Raw genomic sequence first — 20,116 nt, forward strand, 5'->3', positions numbered from 1 at the left:
CATAATGGAGGAAACCCCAAGAAAATGATACTGCCTCTGATATTCAAAACCACAACATGAGCCGTGTCTGTGTAGATAAAAACATTAGACTGGAGGAATATTATCTAAGAATGTTTTGATAAGCGCGCACAAAACATGTTACTAAACTAGAAAAGGTGATTAAACAAATGTCATCGTGGTTTTATGATTAAAACATGACAAGCGAGATGAAGCGACCTAAAAATCATCGAACTGCTGCCTGAGATCATCCGCTTGAACTCACAGTGTGAAATATGTGCAGAATGTCTCACCTGAGGTAACGTAATCGCACTTCTGACTGTCCTCAGATTTCCAACTCTTGTCAAAGTCTCACGTGTGTTACTCCGCTTAAAAATGAGGACAAAGCTCCAGATCCAGAGTTAAGCTCTTCCTCCTGTAATGAGGAATGTCTGTAGTCGGTTATGCAGACTAAGAGAGGCGTGTGACTTTCTGAATGTTTCCAGTGCTCGGCATCCTGACCTGAACTCAAGCGCTGCTGCTGCTGCTGCTGTGAGTTTCCCGGCGGAGGGAGGGGCAACATTTACGGAGCGTATTGCGTCACACCAAAAACATCTTCATTGTTTCATTTTTGGCAAGGAAAAGAAAGTCTGCTACATTTTGTCTACAAACCTTCCTTAAGGAAGTATCTGAATAGCCTACTTCTTTGTTCTATTTTGTTCCAGTGAAATTCATATTCGCCGAATGTTAGTTTAACTGGAATAGGATAAATGAATAGGCTCGTGCTTAATGTTAATGTCTTTATTTTCAATCGCAAACGCGTCCTACATTAGAACAGAAAGTATAGTTTTTAAGTTGAAATTTATCACACTTCAATCGATTAATAATGTGGTATTTCTTATTAATAATATACCATCGTTATTGTTTCAACAGAGACAGTTAAACATATAATAATTTGTAACTGAATAAAATGAACGTCTTACGGTATGACCGACCGAATCACTTGCACTGTTGCAGTTTGGCGGCATTACGTCATCTGCATGATCTCAGCATGCTGTCATCATCTAAAATGAGCGCGAGGAGCCTCTCGCGTGACGTGCTTCTCTCAACTGTGGTCAAATTGAATTTGCTTCACACTACTTTACTTGTTTTTCACTGTAGAACACATTTAATACTTAATCAATATCTCACTAAAATATATTTATTAGTTTTTAGACCGATCACTTATAGCCTTTCATGAGTGGTGTAGCCCTTTTCATATTCAAATGTATTCAATTTATTCATTTGATTAATTTCTTATTATTCTTTATACATTATTATTCTTTTACATGATATTGATTTCTTAAATCATTTATATATTTTCTACTCTGATATGTCTGTTTATTTCCAAATGTAAGCTCTTTGGTGTCTCTTCTGTGCTGTGAGATTGAGTGGGTGTATTTTCGTTCAGAGTTCATTACGTGATGTACCTATATAAAAATATGTCTGTTTCCATCTCTGCAAATGAGATAATGCAAAAGTGTCAAATCAACACATTGTATAGGGTATCTATTTTCATCTATCTTTGACATTTGACCACCAGTCACGCAAACTTAGCCGTTACACCAACTATGACATTATTTATACATTTGTTTGACCTTTTCTTAGACCAAAACATAAGTTTAAGAGGATGTAATTTTCCTGCATGTATATTCGTTGCTCTTATTTGGCTTTTTCTGCTTCTGCTCCTCCATCTGCTTCTATTACCTCTCCTTTCATTCTGCAAATATCTTGTTTTTTGGGTCCTTCTTCCTCTATACACTGATTGTGATCTCACAATCTTCATCCGTTGAATAGATACTCTGGATTTTAATATAAAATATTTACTTGATTAATGTCTCTATAATTTTATATTATAACTTAATAAATTTGTTATTCCTTATTCAAATGTGATCTCTGACATTTGTCTGCCTGGATCTCATTGCGTCAATAAGAAAATATATTTCATCAATATTTATCATTAAACCTAAATATTATAACAATATTAAGGCATTTCTTCATCTCTGCTGTGACATCTATTAGACCTTGGATGATGTTAAACCCACAAGCGATTTTCAGTAAGGCAATACACGCAAACATTTGCGTCACAAATGTGAATATCAACCCCCAAAACAGCTCAGAAGTTAACAATGATGCTCAGAGGCTTGAATGTTTATCGACTTTTATCAAGCTTTTCCAGGCCCATATACACACAATGGTACTACAGCAAGCCCAGTGCTCACAATAACCATTTAAATGCATGACATGTACTATGTGGCCCCTCTCATGCTGTGATCTGTACCAAGAACATCTCTTTTGCAGTTCACAGGAGGTTGGAGACAGTCAGCAGGAGGCAATCTGGATGGCGACCATGTTTATCAAAACTTTATAAAAATCAAAAGCTTAAAATCAATTACCATAGTACATATCCATAACAAACATATGCATTGGATTTAAAGCTGTGGAAAATAAAGATATATATTTATATAACAGGTCTTTCCAGCCATGAGTTATTCTACCAGTATCACCATGGGAACCGCTTCACCGTTTGAATCACTCCACTTTCAGCATTCTCACCAGCGAGTGTCATGGAGGACAAGCAAACCTTTGTATAGACCTGTTATTTTGTAACAGAATGTAGTTTTAAGAGTTTTTTTAGGCAAGAATGTAGTTGTTTAGATCTGAAATATGTGACTCATATCCTATTTTTCCCTCATTTGTTTAAACATTTTTGGAGATGTGAGCTCGGCCGTCAGCAGCCGTTCAGTGCTTGTGTACCCGCCGAGAACAGCTTCATCTCAGCCACTGTCTCTTATAGTGGTTAAACATGAGGCATGAATTCATTTTGGGTACATAAAAGGGCAATCTTTGGTCTTATTAATCTATTGCTTGTTCCTGAGCAAATCGAATTGGGCTTTGTTAAATTTAATAATATTAAGGCTATATTTAACTTAACGTTACATCCTGTAAAGCACTGCTTTTGTACATTTGACTGAATTGTACAATTGTGTTTATTTCCTATTGTCATTTATAATGGCTATTGTTAATTTAAATATTGTTGTTCAATAAATATTATTTTATATATGATATATATGATAATGTGTTGCAAATTTGGTATTGAGAAAGGGTCCATTAGTGCGTAATAGACTGAGTGAAAGTTACATTAATATGGCTTTTATGTAATACAAATTCATACATTTATATGTTAGCCTAAATATAAACATAATGTGCATAATTCGCATATAGTAATGCATTCACATTAAACAAGTATTGAAATTATTATGAATTTGTATCTCTCGTGTTTCATATTAGTTGATAAAACTGTCAAAAAATGAAATCATAAGCTTATATAATTACATTTATTTGTAACATTTCTATTGTTCCGCTTATAACTTTCGCCCCATCAGTCAAATCCTCAGTTCACATGCTCTAACTATCAGCTTCAGCTCATTCAGCCCTTCAGTTCATTATGAATATGACATGTCAAAAAGAGTTGGTTCTCAGTTCATTCAGTGAGTACAATGATTAGACGCAATTAGATACTTGTTCGTTTAAAACATTCAAAGGATTCATTTTGTTCTCCCCTCAGGCTCTCCAAGGTTACAGGTGTTGACGCAGTAAACAGTGACAGCAGAACAGATGCATTTGTGTGGGTATATATTTGCATGTGGGCTGCCAATGGTTTGTCCCAGCTTAGTGTAGGTGTTCTTTGACAGCAGGGGGGCTGACGCTCTCCTTCTGCCCAGGTCTGACCCTGAAGAATGAGACTAGTCATGCATAGCATGAGCTGTGGTTAAATCACTAGCGCCTGGGAAGCCCTGCAGAGTCTGAATGGCGAGGGCAGAGGAGCATCCCCAAGGGAGATATTTCAAATGAGTCACAGCATGGCCTATAATACTGCATTATGGCTGCACAGCAACTGTTGCACTGATATGCAATGATTGTTATGAGGTGAAAGCATCAAAAAACACAAACCAATTAAAGAAACACGATATCCAGAAAAGCTACATTTTTTCCTAGAAATTACAAGCTTTTCAGTCTTTGAAATGCCAAGAGTCTCCAGGCGTATTTACGTTCATGTGTTTTCGTTCATTGTAGCTCAAACATATTTTCATCTGTCAAATCAAAGCACTGAAAATGTGGCAAAAGCAATTACAAACCAAAAGGTAACTGAAATAAATAAATAAATAAATAATACTTTTGTCTATTTTTTGAACCATTTTCATGATTATTTTTAAACCATTTCAAGTCTTGTGTCTGAATATGCATACTTTCCCACTGTACATAAAGTAGTACATAAAATGAGCAGTAGCATCCAAATTAGCAAAATTTATAAAGCAGTATAGGCAAAAGTATGAATTATCGTACTTCCACTGAGATTCTGAATTGTGTATTCAATGGGCAATCTGCAAAATGTGTTTTTTTCTCCCCTAGAAATAAAAATTTGTATGTCTTTGAAATTCCAAGAGTCTGGGAAAGTATCATGTGATTATGTCCATTTTAGCTCATATATATTGAATCTGTCATATCAAAGCACTGAATGTGTGGCAGTTATCAAACCAAGTGGTAACTTCAAAAAAAAATAAAATCTTTTTTTTTTCAGAACTACTTTTATGAGTCATTTTTTGTGATTATTTTTAACCAACTGAAGGCCGTCTTCTGAATATACTTCACTACTGTATAGAAGGTGAAATGTAGTATGTTAAAAGCAGTGTTGGGGGTAACGCATTACAAGTAACGCGAGTTAAGTAATCAGTCTGCTTGGTTACACTTTATTTTAATGTGTCTTTATTACACTGTAATTATACATTTAAGTCTTAAATCAGTCCCTCCAGAAAAACGCGATTATGCGATCGCCTGATTTAACGCATAATCAGCCAAAGTCCGCATATTTATGCGGGGGTCGCATTTTTTTGCCGCATAAATTGCCGATTTCAGCAAGCAAAATATGCGGGGCTAGCATGATTTCATAATCCCTGTATTTTCGTTGCAAAAAAGTCACATATATCTTAGCAGAAAGTTGAAAAATGTTGCATTTACTTCACACAAGTAAAGCGCCATTATTTCCCCCTATTGCCATGGGAACCTTATGAAGTGACATAATTACGCGACGTGAACATCATCTGCAAACCCCGCGGTGAAACCAGGGTGAAACCATGATGAAGCACGCAAATCATTCTCATTTGTCAACAAAAATAAGCGCAAAAGACCGCGAAGCAGTTTCCCGGTGTGTTACATGACAGTGGGGGCAAATAATTTTGCACTCCGTGCAACTGCGTGTTGGACCACAGACGGAAGTTTGAGCCATGTGTTAATTAAGGTCTTACATAAAACAGATTGAGAACTTAAATATTCTGTGATTTAGTATGCTTGCTTATCATAGGAAGTAATAAGAAATGATTCTTTACATTAAGGTAGTAGTAGCTTAGTGAAAACAGGGTGTTGGGGAAATCACCTTTTTTTCTCTCTTTTTCATCAAACCGCAGTTTTTGCAAGTCCCCGCAATTTCATCGCATAAAATTGCAAAAATATCCCGCATATTCCATCGCATTTTTTAAGAAAACGTGCCGCATAATCAAGGATTTTTGCCCGCAACAATCACAAAAAAAAATCCGCGTTTTTCTGGAGGGACAGTTAAGTACTGAGTAATATTAAGTAACTACATGTACTTACTATAGGGTTAGGGTTTGGTTTGGTTTAGGGTTAGTTGTATGTAATTATGCATAATTTATAGTTATTACTAGTAACTACATGTAACATACAGTGTGTAACAATGACATTGTAAAATAAAGTGTTACCCTCTACTTTTGTCAAGTAACTAGTAAAGTAATGCATTACTTTTAAATATAAAACAAAATATCTGAGTTACTTTTTCAAATAAGTAATGCAAGTAACTTTGTTTACCCATTTATTGACTAGTGCATCCAAAATGGTCAATATTCATATTCATGCATTTTATTCATTATGGCTTATGACGCCTGCCAAGTACTGCAGAAGCGATGGTGTTTTCAGAATTAGTTGCTCATTTGAACTTGATGTACCTTTATATCAAAATATGTCTGTTTCCATTTCTTCAGACATGTGATAATCCAAGATCACCCCTTAAGGGTGTCAAAACAACACCTTTTGTATCTATTTTCATCTATTTTTGACATTTGACCAGTCACTCTGACCTAGCCGTTACACCAACTATGACATAATGGATAAATCTGTTTGACCTTTTCTCATTAGACCAACACATAAGTCTGAGTGCGATATAAGTTTTCCTACGCTTATGGTATAAAACAGACTGGGTCTTTGATAGTTTAGCTTTTCTTTACTTTTTCTTTGCTCTTTTGTCTTAATTTTGTTCCTTCTTTCTCTATATTCTGATCTTCATCTATTAGATATACTCTAGATTTTATTATGAACTATTAATTACTTAATTTGTTTGTCTCTATACTTTTTAATTTAGAAATTTGTTATTCCTTATTCGAATTTGATCTCTGACATAATCATTGCTGGACTGCCTGGATCTCATTTTCTCAAGTTTTTGCATCATTGACTGACACCTCTCCTTGTCCCCATGTTGAGACAAATCGGGAGTAAGTGCAGAGGCGATGTGTGCGCTGTGTAAACATGATATTTATTCTAGACTAAATGTGAGCATACATATACTCATTTACTTATTCTCATGTGTCTAATTCTACTGTATTCCAGAATGGCAGCACAGCTGAAAGGCTTGTTTGTTTGATCTTCGCCCTCTGCTGTACAGGCATGAATTTGCATTTCATTCAGCCTGAGGCTTATTCATTTAGCTTTTGGTGTAAAAGAAATAGTGAAAAATATAACTTTTTGTTGTTATAAAAACAAACAATCAAACAGCCCAGCCCAGATGAGAAAAAGTAATGCAAAAAGTAACTTATCGCATTACTTTCCTTAAAAAGTAACTAACACAATTAGTTACTGCATGTTTTAGGGAGTAACGCAATACTGTAATGCATTACTTTTAAAAGTAACTTTCCCCAACACTGGTTAATTGAGCAGCATGTCTGAATTTGCAATAATTATAAAACAGTATAGGTGAAATTAATTCTGCTGAGTTTCTGAAGCGTGCATTCAATTGAGAATCTGCAAAATATATTTTTCCTAAAACTTTTAAGACTTTGAAAAGCCAAGCGTCTGGGGAAATAAGATGCCTGTTATATAGCTCATATATATTAAATCTGTCCTATCAAAGCACTAAATGTGTGGCTGAAGAAGTTATTTAGATAAAAGACTGAGGATGCACAGCTCAAATTCCTTTAGATAAGATATGGATCTCTCTCCAAAAGGAGGGTTAACCTCATGCGCTCACTATGTCATGTTCTCTGGAGATCTTGCACGCCAACCTCATGCGCTCTCTATGTCATCTTCTCAAGAGATCTTGCATGTGCGGCACTAATAAAATATTCAGAGGTTTGCTCACACACTAGCTTTGGAAATAAAGGAGGTCAAATGCTCCCTTATTCCAAAACACCACCTACATGTGCATGTGTAGCTCTGATATATGGTTGGACGTTAAAGCCAAATGAAGCAATGGGTAAAGGCGAATTTTATGACATTAAAACAAAAGGAGATTTACAGTCAGAAAATCTTTCCTTTGGCACCCAATGACCAGGAACCATTCACAAGTGCTCTTTTTTCACAGGGTTGAGATATTTATTATCAGGAGGACTGTAAGATTTATGGGCTAACTAATGAGAAGCATAGCTACCGTAATGAGGTTGCAAACATCAACTACATGCCATGGTGGTGAACAAAATGTCAGCGATATTACATTGGCTCAGTCTTCTGATGGAAACAGTAAAATTGTGATGTTATTGAGTATTATTGTATTACAATATCAAGACTGTAAAGCAAGGAAGACAACTTGATAGCAGGAGGATAATGGGACGAAGATAATGATGATAATTAAGCCAATCTGAAAAAATATACTGTTTTATTTTCAGTGTCAGCTAGATATCAATCTTCTCAATAACAGGAAACGTTATCTGAAAACCAATTTAAACCCTTTGAACTTCATCTCTCTTTCTTGTCAGTGCAGTGCGTGATCTGCAAGCCTTGAAAAGGTCAGTAACAGATTTAGATGTTTAATTCTGAGTATGAAGCTGTTGGTTCCAGACAAACTGACACATATTTGAGCTCTAAGTCACCATTTCAATTAACCCCCTCTAATGAGCTGACTCATAGCAGCATCTGCTTGATCACCACAAATCAACACACACACAAACTAGGAAAATTATTCTGAAGTATTTTAAGTTTCTGTGTAAGTTTTGAATGATTTCTGAATTTGGAAAAAATAAAAATTATCCCATGATTTACTCAACCTCAAGCCATCCTAGGTGTATATATCTTCTTTCAGACAAACACAATCGGAGATATATATAAAAAAAAATATATAAAAAAAAAATTAAAAATACTCTTCCAAGCTTTATACTGATAGTGAACGGGGGGCGTGTTTTGAAGCATCCCCTAAAAAAATGCATCCATCCATCATAAATTTAATCCATATGGCTCCAGGGGGTTAATAAAGGCCTTCTGAAGCGAAGCGATGGGTTTTTGTAAGAAAAATATACATATTTAAAACCTTATAAACTAAAATAACTAGCTTCCACCTGACGACCGTATGCATACTGCGAAAGTCGACTTGCCCCACAAGAGTAATCTCTGAAGCGATGTATGACGCAGGATTTAAGAGTAGCATAAGCTTAGACGACCTCTCGCAGTTTAAACAAAGAGGGCTGAAGCTCCTCTTCTCTTATATTGAAATCCTCTGACATTTCTCTTTAAAATTTCTCATTTTAGACTTCTAATTCGTGACCGGTGTTTTGTTTTGCTCTATCCTCTGCGCTTCCACGTTCGTCATTGCGTCATCCGTCAGATCAGGGGTTACACTTCCGCTGCAAATCGATGCGTATGGCTGTCTGCCGAAAGTAAGTTACTATAGTTAAATTTATAATTATTGATATTTTTCATACAAAAACCCATCACTTCAATTCAGAATGCCTTTATTAATCCACTGGAGCCATATGGATTATATTTATGAAGGATGGATGCATTTTTCAAAACGCCCCCGTTCCCTCCCATTATAAAGCTTGGAAGAGCCAGGATATTAATATAAAATATAACTCAGATTGTTTTCATCTGAAAGAAGATAGTCATATACACCTAGGATGTCTTGAGGGTGAGTAAATCATGGGATGATTTTAATTTTTGTGTGAACTATCCCTTTAAGGCATACTTAAAAATTAAATTTGATAATAAAATATCAAGTGATAACTGCAAAAATGAATGATTCCTTTTCAAAAATCCCACTATATCTTTTCTCAGAATGATTTTTTTAGATTAGTTTAAACCAACTCTGCCATCTATGTCCACTTCCCTACTATATGGTAAATGAAAAGTAGTGTGTAAAATGAACAGTATTCGATGTCTGAATTTGCAGTATTTATAAAACAGCATAGTCGAAAAGTACAGATGACATACTTCTGCCGAGATTCTGAAGTGCGCATCCAATGATCATCCCACCAGTCCATGGGAGAAGAGAGACGTGAATGGCAAGGAAGCGACGCATGTGACGATGTAGTTCACGTGACAATGCCAACATGGCGGAAGTAGTATGTCTCGATTGCTACTTGACAACTAAAACGTGTTCAAATACTTTTTGCCTTAATTTTGGTTAAATTTCATTTAAAATGCCTTTTTACTTACCTCTTGTTAAAATAAATATTTCTTGGTTTGATATTTTGTTACGTAATGCAATGACAACTGTACATTTTAAGTGTGGCTTAAAGGTCCCGTTCTTCGTGATCCCATGTTTCAAACTTTAGTTAGTGTGTAATGTTGTTGTTAGAGTACAAATAAAATCTGTAAAATTTTAAAGCTCAAAGTTCAATGCCAAGCGAGATATTTTATTTAACAGAAGTCGCCTACATCGAACGGCCAGTTTGGACTACATCCCTCTACTTCCTTCTTTAATGACGTCACTAAAACAGTTTTTTGACTAACCTCCGCCCACAGGAATACACAAGAGTTGCGTTTGTAGAGTGTGTTTGTCGCCATGTCGTCGAAACGCTGTTATTTTCATCCCGCAGTCCAATCACCGGGTCTGATTCCGGCTCAAATTGATAGGGTAAAATTAAAGACATGTTTACAATAACACTAAGCGCGTGCATCTCCACGTTATGGTAAGAGGCGTGACCTTTCCGGGCAAGGTTCGCTAAGCTGCTGTCGAATCACAACACAGGAACCGCTGACACAATCAGAACTCGTTACGTATTTCTGAAGGAGGGACTTCATAGAACAAGGAAGTCATCAGCCCGTTTTTATGACAGTGGAAACAGCGGTATACAGATAAGTAAATTATGTGAAAAATACTGTGTTTTTTTACACGCGAAACATGAACACATGTTATATTGCACACTATAAACACAATCAAAGCTTCAAAAAACCACGAAAAACAGGACCTTTAAGGGCGTAAATACTAAGGGACATTTTTGGAAAATGACTGATGAATTGGATATTTGGCATGAACTGATAATCTAATACTGAAGGCAAACTCCTTACGGAATAAACACAACATAGGCACAAGATAAGGCTACATTCCAATTATGTAAATTACAGAGAAGTGGTGCTACCAGGATAAGTTTTAATGATCCAGACTGCTAATGCAAAGCCTGTTTGTAGCTCTTTTACCATGTTATTATGTCCTTGAGCAAGGCACTTAAGTCTGGGTTGCTGTAGGGGGTCTACCATTGCAGTTTGTGTACCATAGGCCACATTGGAAAAACAACTTCTGCCAAATGATGTGTAACTACGTAACAAGTGATAATTCCTTCCCTTTATGTTTGCAAAGGTGCTAATCATGGACAATCATTTCTTTCCCCTGAAATCATAGAGGCCCTTTTTCTGTCTGTGAAAGGTCTATGTTTCCACCTTATTGTTGTTGAGCCCATGCCATGTTGCTTGAAGGGTTCAGTATGAATGAATATCTGTGTGAGGACTCTGACTAGTCACATTGAGGTGCTAAAATACTGTGGGCAGATTTCATTAAACAGTTGTGCCACTTTATATTTCAGAGCAAAACTCTGTGTCTACAACAACTACGCAGTCTAGTTTAATCATCAGCAAAATATACTGGAATAGCACTGTGACGTCATGACTTTTAGTGCAAACACACCTCTTTTCTATAAAGATTGCACCTTTTCCTATTAAAGTTCAGAACAATTTTGGGCGCATTTACACCTTGTCTGATTTGCATAATCACTTTAGTGAATTGAAAAAATGACGCTATCTGCAGCCTCGGTTTTCTTGTTGGTTTAAGCCTCCATCATGGCTGTTCTGTAAAATTATGCAAACCAGACTTTTCCTGCCTGCAAATATAGGAAAAAGAAATGCATGTCAACAGATCAATAACTGGATTTGGTTTAAGCACCACAGGAGACAGAATAAATAATGCTGTCTTCTCAACAGAAGGAAATTACCTCTAGCCTAAAGGTTAATCACACGGTTTACGTCATAATCGGTTAAGGGCTGTGCACTTTGTTAAAAAGTGCTGTTGTCAGTCTAGAGTTCCACTCTGCACATGTGTTTGATGAAAACATATGAGCTCTGGATTTTCTCTCTAAAGTTTGTGTTATGATTTTGTGCTGATCTGCAAGTTCAATGACTTCCAATTAAACTCTTATATGTTATGCATTTAATATGTGTGAGCAGAAAATCAGCACAGGGTTAGCTGTAGTCTGCATGAAATTATAAAGTCAGACTCATAAAGTCATGTCACATGGTTGACCAGAGTGCGCCAGCTGGCTAACTTCAGTCAAAGATGTTCAGTTCCCAGAAGTGAGCAAATTTAACAGTGTTTTATATGCCAAAAAGTAAGGAAAACGAAAACAATTCAGAGAAAGTGAAAGTTAAAACTTAAAACTGCTGAGGAGGTGATTCTGACACATGTTTTTGTAACAGGGCACACAGCAAATTACATTTCCAGTCACTACCTTCCTCTTTCTTACAAAAACAAATGAAACCATCTCACATGGTATAGCTGATTTACTAGTATTTACAGTCCGTTAACATATGTTCATGGTTATATAACAGATTCTGTATAAGCCTGGGGCTAGCTGGCACACTTTGCTTGATTAAACATTTCTCAGGGTAGATTTATTTTTTAAATTACATTTCTCAATAGGCACATACCTTAAAGATTTGGCAACAAAAAAGGCTATTGTACAGGAAAAGGTTGTCAGTTTTCTGTGAAATAATTATGTACCATTTCATAGAAGAATATATAAATGAATAAATTGTACATTACAATATTTAAAACAGAACATCTTGCCCTGTGAGAACTTTGTGTGTGAGCTTCAAACATGCCAAATCAGCTGCTTCTCCAGCAAGAGCGATGACCCCTTTTGACCTTAGCATGAACCCACTGGCCTTCCGAATTTCCCTCTCCACCTCTGTTCCCCCAGCTACCATCTATACACATAACACCACACATACTGCGTCAGTCTGCCTTATTGTGTTGTCTCTGAGACATTCAGATGTACTGAAGTAATAAAGACTGAGGACAAGGAATCAGGAACAAACAGGTTTGATTTACCAAAGCTTCTTTCGCCCACAGCCAAAGAACGTCAGGACAGAATGGTAAGAAAGTAATCAAAAATGGGTGCAAAAACGAACCTTTATCAGTGAGCGAATGGCAGCACACAAACGGGTAACTTTAACAAACAGGTATTCTATAGGGTGTGACTTAAGGTATGTTTAGGTTACACAACAATGATGTACCAAGAATGGAAACTTTCTTCTTTTTTCGTGTACAGACGAAAACGTTGTCAAAATGATACCCATTCACACGGATCATTGGCTAGATGCAATTTAAAACATATTAGGGTGACAATTTTGTAAATTCAGATGTCAAACAATGAGATCAAATAAATTTAAAAGTTAAATAAAAACTATACATGTTATTATGTGAAGTATACTTGCCTAAAAATTATATTCCATTTAAACTTTGCCAGATTATTTTAAACCAATGTAAAAAGAGAGCCATTTCAAAGGAAAATCATAGAAAATTCTGTATATTTAGAAGTCAGTGACTTTTTATTTTATTTTTGTGGTATGAAACACAAAGTTCTGTTCACATTTTAAGAAGCAAAGACAAGCAATGACCTTCACACAGGGTTACATGATGAAAATAATTAATGGTTTCCTGTCTTGTGAATTATCTGTTGCAACAGCAGAGTCTGGTGTCATCCGGGTGGCCTGATCATACAAAAAATAAGTGGTTTTCATAACTGACATATTGCTGGCAGAAAACTGAGCTGTAATGTATTACATCACGTCCTTCATACAAACTTTCCCAGAAAAAAGAAGCCCAACCAATACTGACATCTAGTTTGGTTAGAGAATAAATCAAAAACAAGGTTTAGGCAATCTGTCTTTATCATTTACTTGGAGGCTACATCTTATAACTGTCAAAACAGCACTTTTCTCTTGTTCTGGCATAAATTAACTGAATTTAACACCCAGAGCTATAAATTAGGCATACACTGTAACATCAGTTTAAATGTATCCAAACCAGTGAGCTGAATAAAATTAATGACTTGCTGCAGTGTTTCTCCTACCTTTAATTCCATATATGAAAAGTAGGTTTGCAGTGTTTCCAAACTATTGGGGTAGGTTCATTTCAAAATAGAGCAAGCATTTTATTCTAACAATATTATTTTTTCTTCCAAGCGGTTAATCAGAGTTGTGTATATTCAGATGGAGCTTCCGCTACTTAAGGAAAGCTGTCACAGCTGAGTGCATGAAGTGTCCAACATTCCATATAATGTTTTCGCAGTTAATTAAAGGTGCTAAAGAGGTTCTTTTTGTTGACTGAGTTTTTGAAATGAGCGCATGGGTAAGAACAACCCCCCTCCTTCACAGCTCATTTAGAGGGAACGCCTCCCAAAACTCGTGCACGAGTATCGGAACACGAGTGTTTACCACCGGCATTCGCTGTGTTATTAAGCCGGGCACACATTTAACGACTAGCTAAAACATTCTGACTGTGCTCAACATACAGCGATTGTTTCCTGCTCCTGAAGCAGATTTATATACTTTCACATGGAATTTGAACACCGACTGTAATCGCAGACTGAAAGCAACTGGCTCTGACTGGACGCGTTTGAGCGCGATCAGTCATAAGTATCAATTTACATTCATAATTGGCCTTACAATCGTTAAGTGTGTGCGCGACTTAAAGCCGTGGATTCATTATGTCGGACTCACCGCATGTAACTCATAATCTGCAGTTGTTACTCCTGTCTCCTGACAAAAACATTGCATGCGGCGCCTGTGGAGTGTGGAAAGTTACTGGAGCGTGCAGCCGCACGTCTCTCACAAGGAACGTCATGGCAGTGATTGACAAGCCAGAGGGCCAATCGTTTACGCGATGATCGCAATGTTTTTAAGGCCCTACCTCGTGCACAGATGATGTATATTAATATTATTACTTTCAGTGCACCTAATAAATAGTCTTTTATCAGTTAGTAAAGACAGTTTCAAGTAATATTGCAAAAATGTATAAAACAAAACATCCTCTTTAGCACCTTTAAAGGCACAATATAAGATTTTTGCAGTAAAATACCCCCCCCCCCCCCCATTAAAAAAAACACTAGAGCAGTGTTATATATTTTGTTCAGTTGAGTACTTACAATATCACAAATATTTACAACTATTTTTAAATTGTGAGAAAATCGCAATTTTAACCAAGGATACGGGACGTGTACGGGAGTCGCCTGTCAATGGTGTCATATCCGCTTTACCCTCAGTTTCCGAGAGTGCAACAAGTGTCTCATAGCAGCCACCGAGCGTACGCACAAAGTAACGTTATAACATAATTTTCAACACAGTCAAATGTATCTAATATGATAAACAGCACTGTGTTATCCTTTATACGCTTGACCGGAAGCGGAAGCGGTGACTGCGGCATAATAAAAGTTCCATTGCTCTCGATACATGTGTCGCGCTCGTCTCTCATTAGCAATTGCTCCAGCTCTGCTTCATACTACAGTAACGTTAATAATATCATCCATGAACATGATTTCTGCCCGAGTTCCATCCCAATTCTTTTCCACCGGCTGAGAGGTGAAGACAACATCTCCCAATATTTCGCGCTTAAACTCAGCATCATCAAGCTACGCCTTTGTTTTGAATAGGCGACCTCTAGTGGCGAAAAATCTACATATTGTAGCTTTAAGTGCATCATCCAGGTATTTGAAGTCCACTTTTTCTTTTTGAGTGTGAACACACTACTTCCACTATTTATACTACTAAAAATGGCATAGAATAGTGCATACTAGGCACAAGAATTGCAGTGTAGGCTACACTATATAGTTTCTAATTAGATAAGTAACATACTAGTATACTCTTCTGAACTCAGCCTACATTTTGATTACTATTTATGCAGTGTTGCACCACATAGCTCCGCCCACTCTAACATCTCATTGGTCCTTAGTACCTCCCCTCATGTATATTAAAGGCGCTCTAAGCGATTCTGAGCGGAGTAACTTCCTGTTGACGTTCGAAGTGTTGTCAAACAAAACAGACCCAGGTCTGTGTCTCCTGTGTCTCAATCAGCTCCCTAGCTCCCTAGGTCGTAAATCAGTATATAATGAAAGTGAATGTGGCTGATACCCTGATCAGTGCCCTGACTACTGAACTAGGGAGCTGATTGAGACACACGCAGAGGCTAGCTAGACCCTCCCTCCTACTCCTCCTGGCCCTCCCCTCCGTGCTTCCTGAAACAGTCATGAACGCGCATTTAAAATGTAAGTAGCTTGCGTATTGACGCTGCTTGTCGGTTATTAGCTGGAGCATGTTTATTATGTTAAGTGGTCCAGGCTGCACCAGTTTGTTTTTATTGCAGTTTTCGGAGCTTGTGGCGACTACAGAGACCGCGTTTTTTTTACAGTGTGTTCAGGGGACAGGCAGCTAGCGCATAGTGAGGAGATGTTTGCGGTATGTGACAAAAAAAAATTGGGCCTAAAAATGCGTCAAATCGCTTAGAGCGCCTTTAAACATCCAACATGGACAATTAGAGACTGACTGTGGAAATGGATGGTGTAAGCCAATATTCTGTATATGACAAATCCCTCTTTTTGCACTATAAAGAATGATTGATTGTGTCATGTCACATAATGTGTAAATATCACAAACTTCTAGTGTCCTTACGTAGCACATGAAAAAGAAAACATACTGCAAGTTATGAATACATGCATAGATCATAAAAGCTACATTACGCTGTTAGACTCACCCACATAATTTTACATTATGTGCGATGAGGGAATGTGGCCACTGTACAATGTCATCTACATTCAGTAGTCTTATATGAGCATCATTCATCCAGCAGGTTGGGGATTGTGGGTCCTATTAGACTCATTCATGCGCAGCACAGCTCCATTTTTCTGAATGAACCCGCTCAGGTTATAGAGCCAAACTAAATAACTGATGGCGTGTGTGCAATAACTCACAGAATGAGTTTACAGGATCTCTTACAGCACCTTATACCGTGCGTAAGCAAGGAGCATTCCACTCTGTGGAAAACTTTATTTGAGCATATTTCCTTAAAGAGATGCACACTAGCGCTAGTATTTTTGTAACTGACAACAGAACAACAAAACAACTCTTTGAAAGTAATGTATCAGCATTTCAATAATCAGAGTTCCGAAGGGGCTCAAGCTCCTGCCACCCACCTGACCTGACAGCTTGGCCCTAATGGCAGATAAATAGCCACATACTGGATTATACTGTCACATGAATGGAACGAGAGCACACAGCACTGATTCACTAATGCTAATTGATCATTAGAATAAGACAGCATGCATGTTCCTGGAACTGCTGAACAATCGTTGGATGACCCATCAACAAAACAACCCTGAATCCCACATAACAGCCGTTCACCCTGTCCGCTGCTTTTGTGCTGAAGTCATTAGTGTTAATGCAGTGAAGATAATCATATGAGCCATTCTCTTGCTTCATACTGAAAAGGCTAATCAAAGTTTGCATCCTGAAAACTCTCTCTCCTTAAGGATGAACCTCGTGTTGTTCAAGCTGGTTCCGTATAGCATTAAACCTGATTTCATGCCAAAACATGACTATTTTACACTGTTGCATTTTCGTATTCATATTAATTTGTGCAGTGTGATTCATGTGGAAACTTACAAATTTTATAAAAAAAAAGTAAGCATGAAGCTTAAACCCTAAACCTAAATGTCAGTGGGTTGGAAACAGATTGTACAAAATACTATGAATGAGGTCAAACTAATTTATACAATTAAGACACCAATTTGCCAAAACATAAAATAGTTGCGTTAGAGATTTTTACACATAGTTTTGGTAACTTTTTGTCATTATGTCAGTTTGTAAGAGAACCTGGAAGGACAATTCACCATCAAATTCCTAATGGGTATTTTTAAAAAAGGATCACTATTCTAAACTATTGTAATTAAGAGATGGTGTTCTAACCGGAGCTGGTCAGTCAGTAGCTTTGGACGTCGATTTGCAGGGAGGGTGGGATTGTATGCGTTCAATGCTAGCAGGCTAACGTTAGCATTTCCCAGATCACCTACTGTACCTTTAACTGAAGATATGTAAAGTTTTTGGGTTGCTGTTGTGACCCCACCTGACTGCTTAATCAGCAAGACTTCCTCGGTCTAATAGTTTCACTAGAAAAGCCATTCTGCTCAACAAACTAAGTTTTGCTGGCTAGACCAGCACTAGCCAACCTGGAAACAGAAACTAAACAAAAGTCCTAGGTGCCATTTACACAGAATTCGTTTTTGCTTTTAAAAATGTGAGACACTGCACACAATCGATTATGTTCAATGATGTCCATGTAGCGCATATTTACAAGCAGTGAACATAAGAACATTAAGTATGATTAGATTTAGGATTAGATGTGCGGTTGGGTTCAAAATTCAGCACAAAACCACCCCCTTCACAATTTAGTGATACACCAGGCCATCATCAGCATAAAGAACAGCACTTGTCCTCATGAAAGTGGCGACAACACAATGTGCTTTTATCGGCTTCTAAATTGGCTGTAATTCTGAAAAGTCTGCTCAGAACACTTCAAGGACTAGATCAGGAGCTGATAAGGTGCACTCAGTGGCTCCCTTTCTGTCCTTAAAGGACAACAAAACAATCCTCAGCTCTCATTGTGCAAGAACTGAGTAAACATATGACATAACCTGAACCTAGTCTTCAGTTCAATTCAATTTGGCTTATTTTTTATTGGTGAACTGAGACCACCAGGGACCAAGGAACAGATAGATAGAGCAGTCATGTCCACATCTGTTAGCTATAACCAAATGTAATCCTCAAATTAATTTTCCATCTGGTATCACATCTATCCTGTATAATAATAACTCAAAGTATAATCGTTTCTTTATGAATCCTACTTTTATAAGCTTCAACAATATATTTACCAAATGCAGCAGTTATACAGCTACAAATATACACTTGCCAACTCAAGAACAAACAAGAATCAAGAACAAAATGCTATTGATTTGCTAAAAGTTGAGAAACTCACCTGTGTAGTTTGTATGCAGCCTGTGTTCTTGAATAGTGAGAAAACATCAGTGAATGTCTGTGAAAAGTAAGGGAGCTAAGTTTTCTTCCAGTGAATTTGTAGATCCCATCTCTTCTTTCCCATGGGTCTCCAGGCAAACATGGAGCTATTCTGAGAGGGAGTGCCAGAAATACACACCAATCAACTATTAGTGTGTGTTTGTGCGTGTGTGTGTGCGATTTAGCAAAAGACTCATTCTGAATTTTCCAGGCAACAAATATAAGGTTTTAAAAAGTAATGGATTGTTCACTAAAAATACACATGTATGTGTTTGCATATTCAGAATGTTTGCAGAATATACTGTGCCAGCATGTTTCCTTTACCTTAGGAAACAGTGTATCCAATAAGCAAAGCTCCTGTTGGAAAATGTTTTTTATATTATTTTATTTTCCGTATTTGGCCGTTGCATGGTCTGCATTAAGGTTAATTTTGAAGTAAATAAACATCTTATTAAAATAAAATGCTATTTGTTTGCATATTGAGATCCTAATCGCCATGTAATTGCTTTATATGTGCTTTATAAGTTGCATTGCATTACCTAAATAAAACATTTCAACAATCTCTTTTGCAATATCTAACAGCATTTCAGTTCACAGCTGTTCACAGCTATCTGGTCATCTTAAATTTTAAAGCGTTCTATTCTTGACAGATGGAATAAACGGCCCCATCAAAGCTACTGTGTGAAATCCCTTCACCTGTTATTCTGGCTCAGATGAAACATTTCCCATAAACTTCCTCCAAACTATTTATTACTATATTTTTACTATTATAGTTGTAGTTTCCACAGCAGCAGCTGCAGTATGTATGTATCCTGATTAACAGTAAAAAAGAATGGAGAACTGCCTATTTTTAGGTTTCCTGGAACACATTCAAAAGAGCATTCAATATCAGCTTCAATCATATAAACAGTGAAAATAATGTGCAGACTTGGGTAGTTGACATGAAATGACAAGCAGTAGGAGCAGTATACTACATTGTACACTGTAAAAAATGATCTTAAAGGGATAGTTCACCCAAAAATGAAAATTTGATGTTTATCTGCTTACCCCCAGAGCATCCAAGATGTAGGTGACTTTGTTTCTTAGAACACAAATGATGATTTTTAACTCCAACCGCTGCCGTCTGTCAGTGGTATAATGCAAGTCAGCGGGAACTTGGACTATAAGAGTAAATAAAACATGACAGACAAATCCAAATTAAACCCTGCAGCTCGTGACGACACATTGATGTCCTAAGACACGAAACGATCGGTTTGTGCGAGAAACGGAACAGTATTTATATCATTTTTTACCTCTAATACACCACTATTATAGTCCAAGTTCCCGCTGACTTGCATTATACCACTGACAGACGGCAGCAGTTGGAGTTAAAAATCATTTGTGTTCTACTGAAGAAACAAAGTCACCTACATCTTGGATGCTCTGGGGGTAAGCAGATAAACATCAAATTTTCATTTTTGAGTGAACTATCCCTTTAATTTTAACAGTA

General features: G+C 37.0%; 1 protein-coding gene across 3 annotated transcripts in view; it reads right to left on the reverse strand.

Moving 5' to 3' along the window:
* Positions 1 to 18,727, reverse strand: part of lepr (leptin receptor) — a 58,779-nt gene extending 40,052 nt beyond the window's left edge. Inside the window, exons 1-2 of one of the 3 annotated variants that reach the window (XM_048199886.1) lie at positions 499 to 2,609; positions 291 to 412 (exon numbers count right to left, since the gene is read on the reverse strand). The gene's annotated coding sequence lies outside the window, so the exon portion shown is untranslated. Of the gene's footprint in view, positions 1 to 290; positions 2,890 to 18,589 lie in introns of those variants that run through there. The other 2 variants (XM_048199887.1, XM_048199888.1) reach the window with 2 other exon arrangements.
* Between the last annotated feature and the right edge of the window lie 1,389 nt (positions 18,728 to 20,116).

This window comes from Megalobrama amblycephala, linkage group LG8 (genome assembly GCF_018812025.1).
Source record: "Megalobrama amblycephala isolate DHTTF-2021 linkage group LG8, ASM1881202v1, whole genome shotgun sequence".
Classification (NCBI taxonomy): Eukaryota; Metazoa; Chordata; class Actinopteri; order Cypriniformes; family Xenocyprididae; genus Megalobrama; species Megalobrama amblycephala.